Source organism: Passer montanus, unplaced genomic scaffold (assembly GCF_014805655.1).
Source record: "Passer montanus isolate IOZ18808 unplaced genomic scaffold, ASM1480565v1 scaffold12, whole genome shotgun sequence".
Taxonomy (NCBI): Eukaryota; Metazoa; Chordata; class Aves; order Passeriformes; family Passeridae; genus Passer; species Passer montanus.
In genome coordinates, this window is record NW_024358722.1 from 13,412,028 (window position 1) to 13,429,719 (window position 17,692).

General features: G+C 37.9%; 1 protein-coding gene across 3 annotated transcripts in view; it reads left to right on the forward strand.

Annotated features, from left to right (window-relative positions):
- Positions 1-1,608: 1,608 nt before the first annotated feature.
- The window catches only part of KCNK2 (potassium two pore domain channel subfamily K member 2), a 129,168-nt gene continuing 113,084 nt past the window's right edge, over positions 1,609-17,692 (forward strand). Inside the window, exon 1 of one of the 3 annotated variants that reach the window (XM_039698009.1) lies at positions 1,609-1,684. The gene's annotated coding sequence lies outside the window, so the exon portion shown is untranslated. Of the gene's footprint in view, positions 1,685-5,193; positions 5,475-11,614; positions 11,672-17,692 lie in introns of those variants that run through there. The other 2 variants (XM_039698006.1, XM_039698007.1) reach the window with 2 other exon arrangements.

Consider the following 17,692-nt stretch of genomic DNA (forward strand, 5'->3'; position numbering starts at 1 on the left):
GCTTGAAGCATAAGTATCAGTCATAAAAGTGCTTAGTTATCAATATGCAGTCTTTGGAGCTATCTTAGGAGCAGGCATTATTGTGGGAGTTCATTAGCTGTTTTGAGAGCGTGCACTCACCCTGAAGGGTATGTCCTCTCTTTCCTTGGTACGTTAAATCCACATTAAACTTAAAGGGAGCCACGTGTGTGTAATGAACCAGCGTATGTATAGCCCAGGGCACACACTATCACCGGCCTCCATTATCCGCATTAAGTGACCAGAGGATAAATTAGACCACATGTCAGCACTACCCTGATAGTTCCTGCAGTCTTTAAAAAATGTGTTTATTCAGAACTCTGCGTCCACTCCCTGTCAGATCATGCATCCCCAAGCTGTTGAGAAGCTGTGTGGCAGTGCAGAGTTGGAGCTGAAGAAACCTCAGGGGAAGAATACAGGTCATACAATTAGGCAAAAACTTCATACCAAAAAAAAAAGCATAGGCTTATGTAAATTTGAAGCAAATTCTTCATGGGATTGTTAGCAGGGATAAAATCATGCATTTTCAGAGCCCAGATAGTATTTTAGCACTTCAGCTGAAGGAGTGTTTTAATTAACAGGCAGTTATAGTACACTCTTACTTATTGTGCATGAGCCGCCGCAGAGGAGCAGCTGTGCTTTAGCCCATGTTTCACCCACTGTAGAATAAGAGATGAGGAAGGGCACTCTGAGTAGAGCATACTGATCATTGGTGCTCCTTGTGTATACCTAAAGAGGTTTAAACATCAATACTATGCTCCAGAAAAGAGTATAAGCTGTAGTACATAAATTGTTGCAGTGCCTTGCCATTTTTTATATCGAGAGTGACCTTCTCTTCCAGAGTCGTCCTAGAAGTCCCCTCTCTGAAAGCCGTCTTCCGCCCAAGTGGCATATAGGGCAATAATGGATCTAGAATGAAGCAGTAATTGTACAGCAGGGAGGTTAAACTTCCAGCTTCAAAGAATTGCTCAATGTTTTCAGTCACTTCAAAAAATATGCCCATGTGGCAAGTGGAAGACAGACTCTCTACATAGAAGTCTCCAGATTAATTAAATTGGGCAACTAAACATTTTTGTATGCTAACTTCTTGTCTTCTAGTAGATCACTATGAGTGAGAAATGTTCTAAAGAGCAAGCTATGTTTTAAATTTCACCTAGGCAGTTCATTTGCATAGAAATAACTGAGTAGTCCTTTAATTATCCCATAGTTCTGTTGAAGATAGACAAGAGCTATAGCTCATACTCTCTCAGTTATGTTGGTGCAGCAAGAATAACAAGTAGCGAGAAAAAAAGCATTTTTGTTATTGAAGTCAGGACACGCATGTCTGAATTCACACAGGGAACAGATGTCATAAGTAAGAAGATACCATTTATCCACACTCGCCGTTTGGGGTCGGACCAAGAGAAAGTTGCGTAGATCACACACCTGCAATGAAGAAAAGTTTCTCTTAATGTGCTGTTTCTTTTACAACCAAGACAAAGCTTAAAACACCTGTTTTTCTCCCACCAGTCATTGTTTTGATTAAAGAGGGGGAAAACCAAAACAAACATCTTATGTAGAAGATACAGAGCTGTTTTGAAGAGCTTCCTTTACAAGCTCTCCTCTTGAGACCCCCTCCCTGTAATAGAGTGGATCTCTTGTCTGAGCTACCTTACTCTGTGAGCAGGTATGTTTGCATGCTTTTATTGCCTTTTCATGTGGGCAGGTCTGTGGCTTGTATTCAATTAGCATATCTTATGCTGGCACTCTTGAAAAGGAAAAAAAAAGGCTAGCTGAAAGCAAACTATTAAAGAAATTCAGAATGCTGGGGAATAAGCAAGAGAGAAAGATCATCAAGCAGCAAATTGCTGTTTATCATCATAAAGAGAAAATAAGCTCTCTGCAGTTCTTCCTTTTCTTTAATTAGACTTAGCAGCTTCTCTTCATGCTGACCATGATAGAGTTTTTCTCACAGCCTTACTTTTGTTAAAGTCAGTAACAAGATTTTTTTGAAGACCCAACTTTGCAAGAATAAGGCAATCTCAGTCTTACTTTATATAACTTCTGATTTTATGTTTCTGGACAATGTTTGTCTCATACCTAAAGAAAGAAATACAACTCTTTCAAAGTGATTTGGTCAAGTTATACTCAGTGTCTGGGTTTGCAAAAATTATGATTAAGCAACTTTTTTCTTTTAATTCACAAGTGGGAATAAGAAGCTTTGAACTTTAAACTTGATTATTGTGACATGCCAGTTACGTTATTATTTTCAGTTTTTCTGATACAATTTGGTCAGGAGACAACATAAAATGAAGTAATAATAAATATTGGTCTGGTTCTGTAACCTTTTATTTGAGTGAGTAAGAGGACTGAGACTGGAGGGACTGCTACTTCTGCAGGTAGAACAGTGATAGGAACATTTTGTTTCTTAAAGATTTAATTCATTAATAAAGTTCAAAAAGGATGTACAAAAATTCAGTGTTGCTGGACTTTTCAAGAGGCACAGCAACTAAACAAACAGCTGAACGATGTAGCAGCAGCAGGAGACCTGCTAATGCAAATACTTAGTGGTGTGACTCATAGAAAACAAGCTGAAAGAAAAACATTAACCAGCTTGCCCTTTCTCCCTCTGTCCTTCCCTCCCTCCTTCCCTCCTATCTGCTTCCCTCTCCCCCCATGTTCTATCTTAAAAGCACAAGCAGATCAACACCACAGAATTTTTCCCTACTTGCAGGTTGTATATCCAAAAGAATTGTCAAGGAAGGCAAAAGTGTGATGTCATTCCATTTTAAATTGTAAACCAATCTATGCCGGTCTCCCTCTTGCTGAATCCCCAAAAGAGGTTTAAAGAGCTTTTCTATCTGTCTTACTACATTTGTTAGTCACTGTCTCAGTGGATAGGGCAAATCCAAACATGGAGAACAATCCTGGAGTAAAAAAAGCCATCAAGCCATCTAAGACTTCAAATGTAGTGGTGCTGCAAAGAACTCCTTAGAGGCTTTAGAACGTAATTTTAAGAACCATAACTATCAGACATAACTGTATAATTCCAATCTTCAGAAATTTTAATCCATCTGGGATTTTCATAAGAATTAATGGTTTTGGGATTTTCATATGAATTAATGGCTTTGGTTCTCTGCTTTCTTTCTTTCTGTGTTTCTTTCAGTGGATACTGTTAAAAGCTGGGTGAACTGTGATATTTTTTGAGTTTTCTGTGCAGTTGTCTGTGGCTTTATTATTCTAATTATCTTCTTTCCAGGAAGCTGCAGTCATATGAATTTAACCAACATACCTCTCTCTCATTGCGAAGTGGTCACATTAGCAAAGGGTCAGGTTTGAGTCAATGTGAGATTCAAATTATTAGAATTGAAAAGTATTTATTGATTGTAGCTGCCATATGCAATTATCACTCAGGGAGGAGACCATTCTCTTAATTGGCTCCCTAAAGCACAGGTCTTACTTCTTTAGAGAAATTACCAACTGTCAATACTTACATTACCCTGTGAACATCAGTGGAGACTGTGCATATTGCAAATGCAAGCACACCATAACGAGTGCAGAATTGAGATGCTGCTGAGATTATTCCAGCATATTTTTTTTTATATGGAATGTAAAAAAACCTGCATTTTCACTCATCACCAAGCTAAACTGATGGGTACTTAGAAATGTACTCACATCTGCTAATTTTTCTCCAGACTATATCTTAATGGCACAGTTACAAGTTACTTTTGGTTTTGCTGAAATTTAAAAAGTAAAATCTATCTTCACCATTTCTCATCTAATATATAAATAGCCTGATTTGTTTCTTGGAAACCTTAATTCTCACTGAAATAAACTGGTAGAGGAACAAGTTTCTAAAATACATGTTTCCTACCACTGGGAGGAAGTCTATCTTACTAGTACATTTATCATTAATCTGCTGTAATGATCCAGAAACTCAAACCAACAGGAAGGGTAAAAATATAAAGTCAAGCCTTAAATAACTTGTTGACAGAGAAGATTTAGAAGTAAATTTAACCTCAATGTCAGCTACAGTGACCATTTGCCGCTCTGGTTTTGCATGGCATTTTATTCTGTGCTTCTTACTGGTTCATCAAACATCTATAGAGCAGACACTGTGCCTTAAGCCTTCATAAAAAGATACACAGCCAAATTCAGCACCATAAGAGAAGTCAGGATTTGGGAATGGTTCAAGAAGTCTATTCTCTAAGCCTGTTTGTGGGTACACCATCAATACCTACCACTTTGTAGGATCGTTGATTCTACAGGTCCTAAAGTCATGGAGCTAATTAGGCATTACAGTGATGAAGTTGCTCAGCCTGGATGAACACATCCATGAGCCATATGGAGCACTGCAGGAATTCTCTGTCTGGAGTGACACTCGAGATAGAAATGTTCAGTCTGATAAAGGAGAATATTTTGAGGCCATGTGTCAAGTTTGGCTTGGAGTGGAGGAGTTAATATCTTCACCTGAGATTCTGCTGAGTATTGCTTTTCTCTGTTTACTGCAGAAGATGCATCTGCACAGTGAAAGGAAAGATGAACACAGATTCAGTCTGTTTTTAAAAAAAAGCAAGACCAAGTATAAGTTTGCAGACTGAGCTTAATTTTTCCAAAATAAAACTTACGATCCAGTGATTCCAAGCCCTTGACATTCAAAGGAAAAACAATATAAATGCTGATGGACATGCATGAGCTTTAATTCATGGTATTAGTAAGAATTCAAATTATTACTGTCGTTGTTAGTAATGCAATTATTTCATTAACAAATTAAAAAATAATTAGATGAATCTGTTTTATAATATTTTCAACAGATCTCAATCTGAATGTAGATGGATGATCCTTGTTGAAATGCAGGGATATCTGCTGAAATATTTAATATTTGTTACAAGGGCACATTCCACAGCATTGCCATGTCATGTGTTACCTTGGCTGTAACATTATATTGCCTAAATCACTATGAAAGCACAGTTCAATGCATTGTGCAAGAGACCTGGTGACTGCTTCCCAGCAATGATGAGAATGAGTTATGAGCCTCTCTGCTTCTTCCTAAAATAACAGGGAATGAATTTCATGTGGGCAAACACTTGACTCATTCTTCTTGGAACTGATAGCTTACCACACAGGACTTGGAGGCTGCTCAGTGAACCAGTCCACGGTTCACAGGAAGAAGAAGCCTCCAGAGGAGCTCAGATACTCAAAGAATAGCATTCTTGGCCAAAAATAACTCTGAGCACTGAAAACAAATTGAAAAAAAAGTGTTGGTCTACTTGTAAATCTGTTGCAGCAACATGTACCTCCAGTCCTACTTGAGAGATGAATGGTGCATCCATCTTTGTCTCTTCGCTCCTCTGTTTCCAACCAAAGCTTCTTCCCAACCTAACCAGCACTATATAGGATATACATAGGCTTGTGACCATGAGTCACAGGATCTATGTCAGCTGCTGCTGGTGAGGACCCTGGTGCAAGATGTGAAGGTAAGAACGGCTGCCTTGGGGCAATTGCAATGATGCAGAGATGTCTGCACAGGGGCTGAGAAAAGCAGGAGGGCTGAGGACAGGCTGGAACTGTAGTAATGGCAGTGTGAGACAGGGACAGTCCCACATAGGATGCTGTATGAGCAGGGTGGATAGGCATCATTCTTGGAGTGTCCTGAATGAATTTGCAAAGGATGGAATGCACCACATTGTGTTGGGGTTTTCAGCAATGTTTCGCATGGATGTGTGTGAGTGTTGGTGTTGGGGTGAGACGTGCCCAGAATAGCAGAATCAGTACATCTCTATTATTTGTTCACACCCGCTGGTGAACTGGAGGTCACCTTTCCTCCTGTATCCTCCACAGATGCTGTCTGGCATGCTCTTGGGTCTGTAGCAGTCTGTGAGGAATGGCATGGCCAAGTTTTTGAGTCTATGTGTTTTGTCTTGACTGGCAGACTTCTGCAGACACTTTGGCACAAAGTAGAAAATGGCTCACTGACAGCAGAAGGAATATGTCCTTCTTGGAGATGTGAATTCTTCCTTGGATGGAGGAGCTGCTGTGTACTGCCAGCCAGCATTCTTGCTGAATGTTAAGTTTCCAAATCAAAAAAATGATTTAACTGTATGCAAGGTAATATGTGCTATGAAATGCTGCAGTGCCATTAATCTTTATGGACTACTGTGTAGATAGGGAACCAAGCCCAAACCTATCTACATACCTTCTTTCCTGCATTTGTGTTCACTTCTCTACTCCCTTTGTAACCATTCCTTTATGGCAGTAATAAAACATTAATTCCTTGCTCATGGACTTAAATAGGTGGATAAAGAGAGTGATCAGCCTGACAAGAGCAGGGGAAAGGGTCTGGAAATGTTTGGTGATAGTAGGAAGGAGAAGAATTGATCATTTTGCAAAGTGTGGTCACTCCTCATTCCCTTGCTTCTGAAAATACATAATTCCAGTACTGGTATCGGGGAAAATACTATCCCTGGAAAAATTTCAGGTATGCCTGCTCCAAGAAGTATACTTGACATCCTTATTTCTATGCTGACAAATCAGCCTTCATTCCAGAAATGGCACGTGTCTCCAAGGAAAGATAACTTTTCTCTTCCAGAGTACTCATGGCCTGAGGCTGATCTCTGTAAGCTGTCTACAACTGAGGTTTCTCTGCACTGGGAAATTATATTCATGTTGGAACAGGAATGCAGGAAATTAATGTGGTAACAAACACTGTGCTAAATACAACCATCTATATTTGGAGTTGGACTCTCCTTTGTGCTAAATCCTGCCTACCTATACAGGAAGCTATAAAAGGATCTTGAAGTGGACAAAATTATTAGACTCACAGCTTTTAAACAATACATGGAATATACCAACTTGAAAGACATGTTTAAACACAGCTTACTGGTGTAAAGAGAGCATTAAAAAAGGAATCTAAAGAAGACTTATCATTGTCTAAATTAGTCATAGCAGCTTCAGGCTGAAGTTGAGTTTGTACTTGATAACAGAGATAAGTAAAATAAAAGACCCTGTGAATATCTTTGTTTATACACTCAATGAGGATCATGTTTTTTAGTATGCTAGAAGAAATATGATTGGCATGGTTATGTTCTCCTGAAGACACACATGTCAAAAAAACCTAGGAAGCATCCAACACCATTTGCCCTTGCCCATTCTTGCAGAGGGTTAGGAGGTATCATTTAAAAATGGCAGGCCCAGATTGACATGAAAATCCCATTTGTTAAATGTCTTTTAGGACCAAACTGTCTCTGTTCTACTCAGTTGATGGTTTTGTTAGGACCTGTGCATCACTGGAAGTGCTCCCTGTTGCAATATGTTAGTTTTGAACAAAGACAGGTTTCACTTGCCGTATGTAAGTACATGTAATGGATTTGAACAAATCATAATAAGACTGGAAACATTAGACAGTAACTATGTAATCCTGCAATGATTTTATTAATTTTGTCTTTGTTACAAAGGTAGTAAAAGTAATTGAAATGTTAATCTAGAATATTTACTAGGGCATTATGTCTACTCTATATTCAATTCATGCTGCAGTGCTGTGGGTTAAAGACAGAATCACTATCAGAAAAAAATATTAAATTCTTGGATCTCTGCACTTTTGATTTAAGGGATTGAGCTGCATTAATTGTACTTGTTTTCTGCCCACAGGGTGTAAAGAGATGATCAAACAGTTGGCAAGCCTTATATGGCTTTGATATTGTTGTATCCTAACAACAATGGATCTGCAAAAGTAGAAATTTCTCCAGTAGTTATCTTATAGGGTAACTATTTTTGCAGGCAGTGTTGTGCAGGTGTAAAAAAGCTAGTGAGGGTGTGACCTTGGGGAGTTCTATACTTGTTGGGTTCGGATTCAGACCATGGGTTATTTTTGTTGAGCTTGGATAGACTTACATGAAATGTTTTTAAAATTGAGGGATATACATAGTAATGCTGGTGTTATTTTAAGTCTGTTTTCATGCAGCATAGAAAGTGACACAGCGTTTTGGATATTGTCCTGAGAAGAAAAGCCAAGAAATTCTGTTTTTAAATCCTGATACTGACACTTACTCATAGCCAGAAAGAATGAGATAGCTCCTGAGGCACAGTTACCCTACTTTTTCTGGAGCATCGCTAATTCCACTGTAGTTACTGTATTTTCAAAATATAGACACAATTCTTATACTATGAAGGTTAAACAGATTGTGTATGACAAATTGCACTGAAGACTAAGTATTGAAGAAATTACATACTTTTAAATAGGGCTCGGTATTTAACAACCTATCAGATAGCTGGCTCCTGCTCCCTCTCCCTTGCAACAATTTTGCAATTTGTTTTAATGACAATAGAATCACTTCCAGAGTTTCTACAGTTTTCATCCACATTTTATTTGAAGGCTGCAATGCCTGTTCTAAATGACTCTTTGTGTTGTCTCCAACTCCAGCTCCATGTAGCACTTTTAGTCCTGTGATGCTTCAGGAGGCAAAACAGCTACTTAAGCCATAAGACCCTTTAGCATTTGAGATATTTTATCATGTATCTGAATTCCAGCATTATGTCAGATGCAGATTTTCTCTATTTTCATCGCTCATTATCCACTATTCAGAAAGAAAGCCAGTGGTTCCGTCAGCTGAGTACCTTGGTATATAGATGTGATCAAAGTGAAATCATGACAAATAAACAGCATAAGAAAAGCATAATTGTACAATTGCAGGCAGAAGAATCAAGTGTGTGCCCACTTACTCTATTTGGACTGGAGAGAACTATTGTTTTGTAGAATAATTTCCTGGCTATGGGAAAATAAACTTAAAATTTCTGGCCTATCTCTTAATCTGAAAATTTAGGGTAATTTAGAGCTGCATGTGAAATTTTAAGTTAAGACCCAGCTCTGGGGAAAGTAGAAGTGTTGATGAAGTAAGACCTGGTAAAATGATGACAGATAAGTCTGTGAGATAGATGGTGTGATAAATCTGTGAGGGTCTGCCAAGTGAGATGATTTTTGTTTATGCAGTTCTAGTAATCTGTTCTGTGTGTATACTTATGCTGAGGTGCTGAGCTGACTGCCTCATTATTCTGGGTGGATATGAAGGTTATTGGAAGTTGTACCAGTTCCCTTCTGCATATGGGAATAAGCAATGCTGTATGCCACTCTTCCATGTCCTTGACCTGATGGCTTCATTTCAGGAGTGGGGGAACAGCAGGGGTGGCCTCAGGTGCTTGTAGCCTGGTCCTGAGCCCCTGGCCTTGTGCCATTGGCATTTTGTGTGATTTGTAGCTCTTGCTCACTCTTGTCTACGCCTCAGCTCATTCCAAACAGCACCGTTGGATTTTGGCTTTACACTCTCACACAAGAGCTTCTCTCAAACCTCAGCTCTTGGAAGAATGAAGAGAGAACATTGTCCAGGTTTCTGAATGTGCAAAAGACCCACACAACAGGTAGGCAGGATGTTATGTGACCATAGCCTTGCTGATGGACACAGGGCTATGCAGGATATGTCTCTCTTCCCAGTGCAGACATCCAGATACATTTTAGTGGGAATTCCTCACTGTTGCCTCAGAAACTTAGAGGGCTACAGTAGTACTTGAAAGTTCAGGGCTGCTCAAACCTCTGGAAAAGAATTTGGTCTGTACTAAGTAAATTGTATTGAATTTAGAATCTGTTGTTGACTTCCAGTTAAATCAACAATTATGAATGAGAAACAATTAAATACATTGCTTGCTAACTGCACAGAAGATGTATGTGTTCTATTACATCTCATTCTGTTATTTTTGTCCTTTGGTTAATAAATATAATAAACATGCCCAACCTAAATACATTACTGCAGGATGCTAATATACTGAGGATATTGAATATAATAGTTGTCCTGGAGAAATCGTCCAGCAGAACAAATAAGAAAATACACAAACAATTTTATATGATTTGATGTGATTATTCTGTCTTAAATTTCTAAGGACAAAAATTATCACTCTAATTACTTTCTCAGAAGTCCTAAATATCAAGATAGAGGAACAAAGGATAACCACCAGAGCCACAGACCAGTAACAGACTTAGACCATCTACAGTGCATTTCACTCTAGTTTATTTTAAACATTTGATTGTGCAGCATATGCATACCTAAGGGAGTCTTACCTAAGAGAAATAGAAATAGTAATGAAAAACATATTTGTGCTTTATAAAGGTATATATTAAGGAACATAATTTATCTGACCTTGGTCAAGGTTTGTTTATCTGTCAGAAGACTTCTCACTTTTTTTGAAAAATGTATTTTCTGAGAAATAAATTACTTATTTCAGAGCAAGCCAGCTACATTTTTTCAGTGAAACAAACAAAATTCCCAGATTCAGAGCTTTCAAGCACACAAGAATGTTGAACGAATCACTCAGTATTATTTTGTGTTCTTTTGTAAAGGTTTCAACACTGCAATTTAAATCAGCAGGCTACCTGTTCAACATGATTTTCAGAGAGATTCCCACTGAGCCCTGATCTGTGAAAGTATATACTTTAAAAAGGTTCTCATTTTTTTAGTGCAAGTACTCAAGGATTGAATGAAAGAGTGAAATCAAGGTGTGTGTGAAGGCTTATTTTTAGTTTTGCATTTTCCATAGCTGGTTTGGTTGCAAATAGGATGTGTGAACTCTGCAGTAAGAATTGAAATGCAGACCACAACCGTGTATTTCTTGAAATAGCACATGGTTAAATAGATATTGATACTTTTCCTTCTGCATGAACAATACTCCATGGATTTCTTCAATAAATAAAAAACCCCAGGAAATTGATGCTTTGAGCCTTCAGAGTCTTCACACGTCCTTGCAAGACCACTGCAAGAAACCCGCTTACTTCCTGTCATTTTTCTGTTATCAATCATGTAATTCATATCAAAGGAGTTGAATCAGAGCCTCTTATACATATACATGGAGCAGATAGCTCTGAAACCAGCTGCCTTGAAATACAAAGTTGTTCTTTGCAGGGAACAGCTCTAGTCTTGTCTGTGTTGAAGATATTCCCATATAAGTAGTATTTCCTGAGTTTTCCAGTGGTTTTCCTTAAACTTGACAGGCTCAGTTGGTTTTGGGGTTTTAGGCTGTCATTGTGTTCCATTTCCAAAATGTGACTGAGAGAGGCCTGTGCTTTAATCTCCATGTGACTGCTGGATTTTTATGTTCCAAACACCCACCATCCCAACTGCATATATCTAAAATATGTTCTATAGCTTCCTGCAAATCTCCATAGATATTCACAACTATTAGCCATTTTGAGGAATGATGCTCTTTTTAATACAGACAACCATTACGTGCCAAATATCTTTGTGACTCCTTACCTGTGCACTTGTATTGGTAAAAAATTGTTTGTATCATGTAGAATTGCAAAGCAGTGTAGATAAGTCCTTGTATGGCCCCATATCACTTTAAGTTTACTGCTTGAAGGCTGTGCATGAAAGAACTTTGTGCATCATTAGCTTGTTCCTTGCCAGATGACGTGGTACCCACACAAATATTACCATCTGGTAACTTCTGCTTAAAGCAGCTGTTATCAGAATATTCCAGAATTTTAATCAGTTTCTAGATTTCTAAATTCCCAAGTCAAGGTACCTTAGATCTCCCTGCAGGAAGAAGAGCTTCTTGGACAGTAGGACTGCACTATAACTTGCTGATCTCCTCCTTGAGCTGTGTCCATGCACAAAAGGGTGACATTCCAGGTGTAAGTCTTTAGATGACAATTGACTTGCTCCAGGATAATTTCCTGTGGTAACATCTTCCAGGTCATACTGAAAGAACTAAGGATTGCAGAATGCATGAGAAAATTGTAATGGTCTAAAAGTTGCTTTATCTCTTGAGTTTTAAGGTAGGATGCAACAGAAGGTGTGTTGTTTATTTTTGTGTGATGCTTCTTAATGACTGTGCATTGATAAAAACAGCTACTTTTAGACTTTGGGATATTTGGGTCAGATAAAAATAAAACACTGAAATAGCCTGGGCTAAAAAGGAAAGGAATCTGCTATACAGCTTTGCAAATGAGCAAATCCTAAAGAACAAATATTCAACGTAGTTTTTTTTTCACAGGGATTTATCTATAAATTCAGAAGGACACAGTAGTGGGAAGATATTGATTTAAAAACTGACAAAAATAGGTCTTGGATTGCTGACATATAACAGTTGTGAAAACTTATCTTCCATTTCCTTGTGTCACCATAAAGTTTACATTTTAAGACATAGTAATCACTCGTAGACATTTCATTGTAATATACTAGTAAGGATTAGTATTGATTTAGCTACAGACATTGGTTGTAATTATTTCTTTACCAACACAAAGGTGGATTTTTGTCCAGTGAATTTTGTTTTCCAGTAAGTGGACTTCTGTCATTAATGCATCATGTAATGAGTATGACCCATAGCTGTAATTACCCAATTATGTGTTGCTGAAACTTACGATTCTTTCTAGGAATTTTTGCAGGAGAGAAAACTGGGAGAATTGTCACTAAAATAGAGGGTAAAATTAAGTCCTCTACAGAAGAATTTAATTGTGATGAGATTTCTATGAAACAGCAGAATGTAGGTAAAAATTCAGTGGGTACTTTATTTAAAAGTTTAGCACAAAAGAGTTAAAATATAAATTTGCTATCATCTGATTTTACTTGTTACCAAGACAAACAAACAAACAAACAAAACCGTGCCCCCCCCCTCCATAATTATGTAATATTTTATTTCCCTGAACTGTAAAAATTTCTCTGCAGTTGTTTTTCATATCCCCTTCTTATACTGGTCAAAATTTGTGTTCATATTTGCCATGCAGCCCTTAAAAAAACACCAGCTGCAAAGACTGGGCTACTCTTCCAGAAAGTGCAGATACTAATGTTGCTACTGGGAAATGCTCTTTTGAAGTGTTTTCCAATTTAGACACTGGTGTATAGAGATATTACAAATAGAGAGGAGAAGTGTTTTACTGTGGTTCTTATGTTCTGCAGATTCTGAAACCTCTCCTTTCCTGCTGAATTCTTATTAAATTTTTACCACATTTGTGGCAGCTGAAGTTTTGTGGGATTGATGTCTGTCTGTCCCATGGTGTCTAGGAAAAGGTGGATTATTTCCCTCAGCAATGCCACAGAGTTGCAGATAGGTGGTTGGTGCCTTCTGCCATGGCCACTGCACATTTTCTGCTGTTTGTGGTGAATTTCCTGCTCAGTTCTGGCAGAGTGACTGGATACCCTTTCACCTGATACTTCTCAGGTGATTAAGGGACTGGATCTCCTAGTTTTTCACAGTTATTGTCACTGGTTTGCTTCATGTCAGAGCACAAGTTAAGAGCAAGCCACATTTTTTCTGTGTTAAATGGCTGCAAAGAAATAGCACAGGAGATTAATTTGGATGAACATGCTGAAACCGAGTATATATGAGGACATATACTTTAAGCTGCATTCCACTCACTCATGTTTAATGCATATTTTTTATTTTGTATGCATATCAGTCCCAGCAAGAGAGTGGGTTTCTGCAAAGCACTTTGTTTTTCCTTTTCCCTAGCTTCTCTGAAGGCAGAGACACGCTCAAGGCACCCACACTCTTTCATGCATATCTACTGCTGTTCATCAGTCAGAGAGCCACACTCAGATCGTCAAGGTGCTTTGCAACCTTTGTCATGTACAGTTGCTGGTGGTTTTTTTCCCCTTCCAGCATATAATTGTTCCATCCCTACTTTATTATAGATTTAATAAGATGTTTTTCTCAACCATTCAAGTGCTCTAGTTAAAGTACAATTATAGCAATTATATTAAGGAAAGTTTTGAGCTGAAAAAATGTACAAAGACTTATTTTGAAATGAGGTAATATTAGCAACAAAAATGACATGAAGCTTGGAATTTGATCAAGATAGAGCAGATTAAAGAAGACCAGCTTTTTTACCATGGTATTTTTTGAAGATCCTAGATGTGTTGAAAGAACTGGGAGTATCGCAACAATGCTGATTTGGAAAAGACAATGGAATTAAATTGTTTCGTTCTCACTTGACTAGATCAAGAGCGATTCCATTCAAGCAAATATAATTCTGCCAATAGGAAACCAAATTAAATAGGAGGAGAACTGACTGAGAGAATCCTTTGAAAGCATTATGCACAAGTCAACTCTGACATTTTCTAATAACTCTCTTGAAAAAATCAAAACAAAACTGATTTATTTTTGTTTACTTTTGTGCCCGGAACAACACAGAAAAATGTGGATGACAAATGTAATTTCAGTATGAATTACATATATGCATGCACTCCACTGGTACAGAAATCATGGCACTTTGTAGGGCACTCTGCTGCCTCCTACTCCTCCAGTTTGACAGATTAAACTTCAGAATAAATAGTCATCAGGAAAAAGGGAGCCTGCAAAGCCATAGCATTTCATCAGTACTTGGCTTCCCTCAACAAAAGTCTCCATAGGCAGAACACAAACAACAAGTTGTACATCTTGAGAACCATCTGATATGATTGAATTTCTGCTTGGTACACCAGCAGTGGTCTGCCTTGTGCATTTGGAGCAGACCATGAGAGTAGTCTGATTTTATCAAGCCTCCTTCTGCAACACTCATATTTCTATGAGTTTTAGAGGATGTAGGGACATATGACTTTCTGAATATTTTTTGACTGTTGACTGATCAGGTCAGATATTCTGCTTTCTATAATGGCCATGACCTAATACTTTATTCTTGTAAATAGCAACTCCCCAGATGTTGCCAGTTTAAAGACAGAAAGTAACTTGTCTGCTCCTGTCACAGCTTCAAGAATGTAAACTAATTATCCATATTCCTTAATCAATAGCTAACATTGTTTTTAAGCCAGTTCCACATACTGCCTGAACTTATCTACTTGTGTTGTCACAGCAAAATAATGTTATAGAAGAGTCTCTTTTTATAAAGCAAAGATGCATCTATTGTCTTTGAACTCCAAGTTAGAAAAATGTAAGTCCTCTTCTCCCCCTCTCTTATATAAGCATGATAATAAGATCTTAACTGGGTGTATCTCAAAAATGAGAGAAGGAGAAACTGCAGCTTGCTCTGTAACACTACTGATGGAACTATTTCTGGTACTAAATTTTGTTCAGTTGTAAATCTGTGTTGGCTTGAGCCCTCAGCCACCAGCTATAGATTTAATCAATGTTTGGAGCTGGATGAATAATTCAGTATGATCTATTCTCTTTCAGCTTGTGAAATCCATCTTCAGGTTTCATCTCTCATGTATTTTTCTAGATACTACCTGAATCCTTTGAAAGCTGTTCTTGTCTCCCTTTAGGATAATGGTTCAAATAACATGAGCAGTCTCTCAGGTACTACAAGGAGTTCTGCTTAAACAGCAACAAACGAAAAATGTTGTGCAAGAGCAAACCTGCAAAATTCAGCCCTGATGTTTTAGTCTCTGAGTTAAATGGGAACATAGGTGATGTTCTAACATGAGTGAAGTGAATGGCACAGCTCCCATGGACTTGTAAAAGAGTCTGGTTTCAGATTAGGTCCCAGTTTCTGCATGTGAGAATGGGAAATTCAGAGTTGTGAACACAGTTTTGGAATGTGTTTTCCATGTTTGGCTCTACAGAGCTTATTGGTTTAAAAAAAGAGAAACTGCAATTGTTGAATTGTAGATATTTGTACAAATGCTTATTCAAACTCCTTTTATAAGTTTTATGCAGAAAATTTCAGGTTGGCATGATTGAAATATGACATTCATGCATTAAAGAGTCTAATTTGAATGACCTGGTGTAAAATAATAACAGATGATTCATTCCCCCTTCCAAAAGCACATCCTGACTTCATAGATGCAATATAAACTTGGTGGAAAATGCTGAGATGTAAGGTTGGGGATAGTAATTTGCAAGTTTAGAATGTCTTTGCTGGAAAAGTTGTTCTATAGCAGCCCTATGCCTGAACTAAATTACCATCCTGCATCTGATTGTATTTTGGGCTTCTGGTTCTGCTAGGCCTCCACTGCATTATGTGTTTGAGTTGATGTACTTCATGTCTTTCATTCCCCATTAGTAGAAACCAAGATGCAGTACTTAATACAACTTATTTCTAACAGCTACATAATGTTTTTTTCTTTTTTTTTCCCTGTTTCTATGTACAATCCACCCAGAACCCACTCTTTTCAGTGAACACTTTTAGCTACTGACATCAAGAAAACAAAATTATACATTTTTAAAACAATGAAGGTGTGACAGTTAATGGTGTTATGTTGAAATAGGCATAATGTGGTGATATCATGGGCAGTAGATTGATGTTCTTAATTATTAATTTTCATGCTTTTAGGTGCTTGGATTTTTAATGTAATTGGTATCATTTCATCACACTGTTTAGTGTGATAAAAGGCACGTTTAGTGCCTTCAGCTGGATTTAGGGATATGTGTGATGATTTTTTTTTTTCTTCTGGTAACTGGCAACATTCAGATGAAATGCAGAAACAACATGTAAAATGACAGGTTGGTGAGAAGAAAGGTCAGAGAGATATAATTCCCACATCATGGGGAAGATATAGGCTAAACAAGGTTGTCAAACAGTTTTTCTCTTGCTACTTGTGTTGTGACAGAGCTGCTGCAAAGATTTCAAGCAATGTGGGAAGGAGAATTTATTTCTGTTGCAAAAGTTAATGGTTGAGGCTAAGACTGGAATTGTGTTAACTGCTCCTTGTCATGATTATAAGTGGTCACAAGGAAATTGAGTTTCGTTGCTTACATTGCCGTATTGACTTATTCCTCAGCTTTCCCTGGGACAGTTGAACCTACCTTAGCTTGTAAAAGATTTGGGAGGAACAAAATGTGTGAAAGCTTCTGCAGTTTTCCTGTTCCTGTCTTTGACTTGCTTTTCCAAGTTGCTACAGTCCACTCAGTAGAGATGGAGTCCTCTCCTGTATTTACCCTAGCCTGTTCTTTTTTTCCCCATCTAGTATGATTGTTGCTGGTCTTGAAATGTAAATTTATTTGTCAGAGGAGTGGGAGAACACCTCTGTATCCCCGTAAGACTTTTTCTTGACTGTGGAACTAACACTACAGGAGGAAGAAGGAACAGGATCCATTTTGGGTATGACTTTTCCCTCACCTGGTGAATTGGTGAAGAGTTAATTCCCTTCCCCAAGCACACCAGTTAGCAGCATCTCCCTGTATTGCTGCAGGAGGAAATGTATGCTTTTAGCTATCTATTTACAGAACCCAGATATCCATGAGTCCATGCAAGAACAATACAGTTTCTTGTTATGGAGTACAGCAACTTTGGAGTCCCTTGTCCTTTGGAATAGTTTGGGTACAGATTTAAACTGATTCACTTTTTAGCAGTGATTCTCTATACTTTGTTTCGAAATGGCTGGAAATATTTATGTTTTCTCCTTTTGCCTGCTGGTCAGAAGATTATATTATGTTCCAGATCATGACCTGAAAATATCTAATGTTTGTTTCAGTGCAATGGAGAACACTTTGATTTTCATGGATGCTAGTTTGGATTTAGCAGCTCAGTATTTATTCATCTTTCAGACCATTAAATCTGACATATGTACTCCACGGGAAATAGAAATCATTTTGTTCCTCATGGTTATGAAATCATTAGAAAGGATGAGGTACATCTGTAATGGATGTCCATTAATATAATTATTGTATTTAATAATAGGCAACCTGCAGTCTTGGATTTTCTTAACGCTGTTACACAGAGAATTACTAATACTGACCTTTTCAAAGGACCAGGGAGCTTTTGCCTTCCTTCAGATGA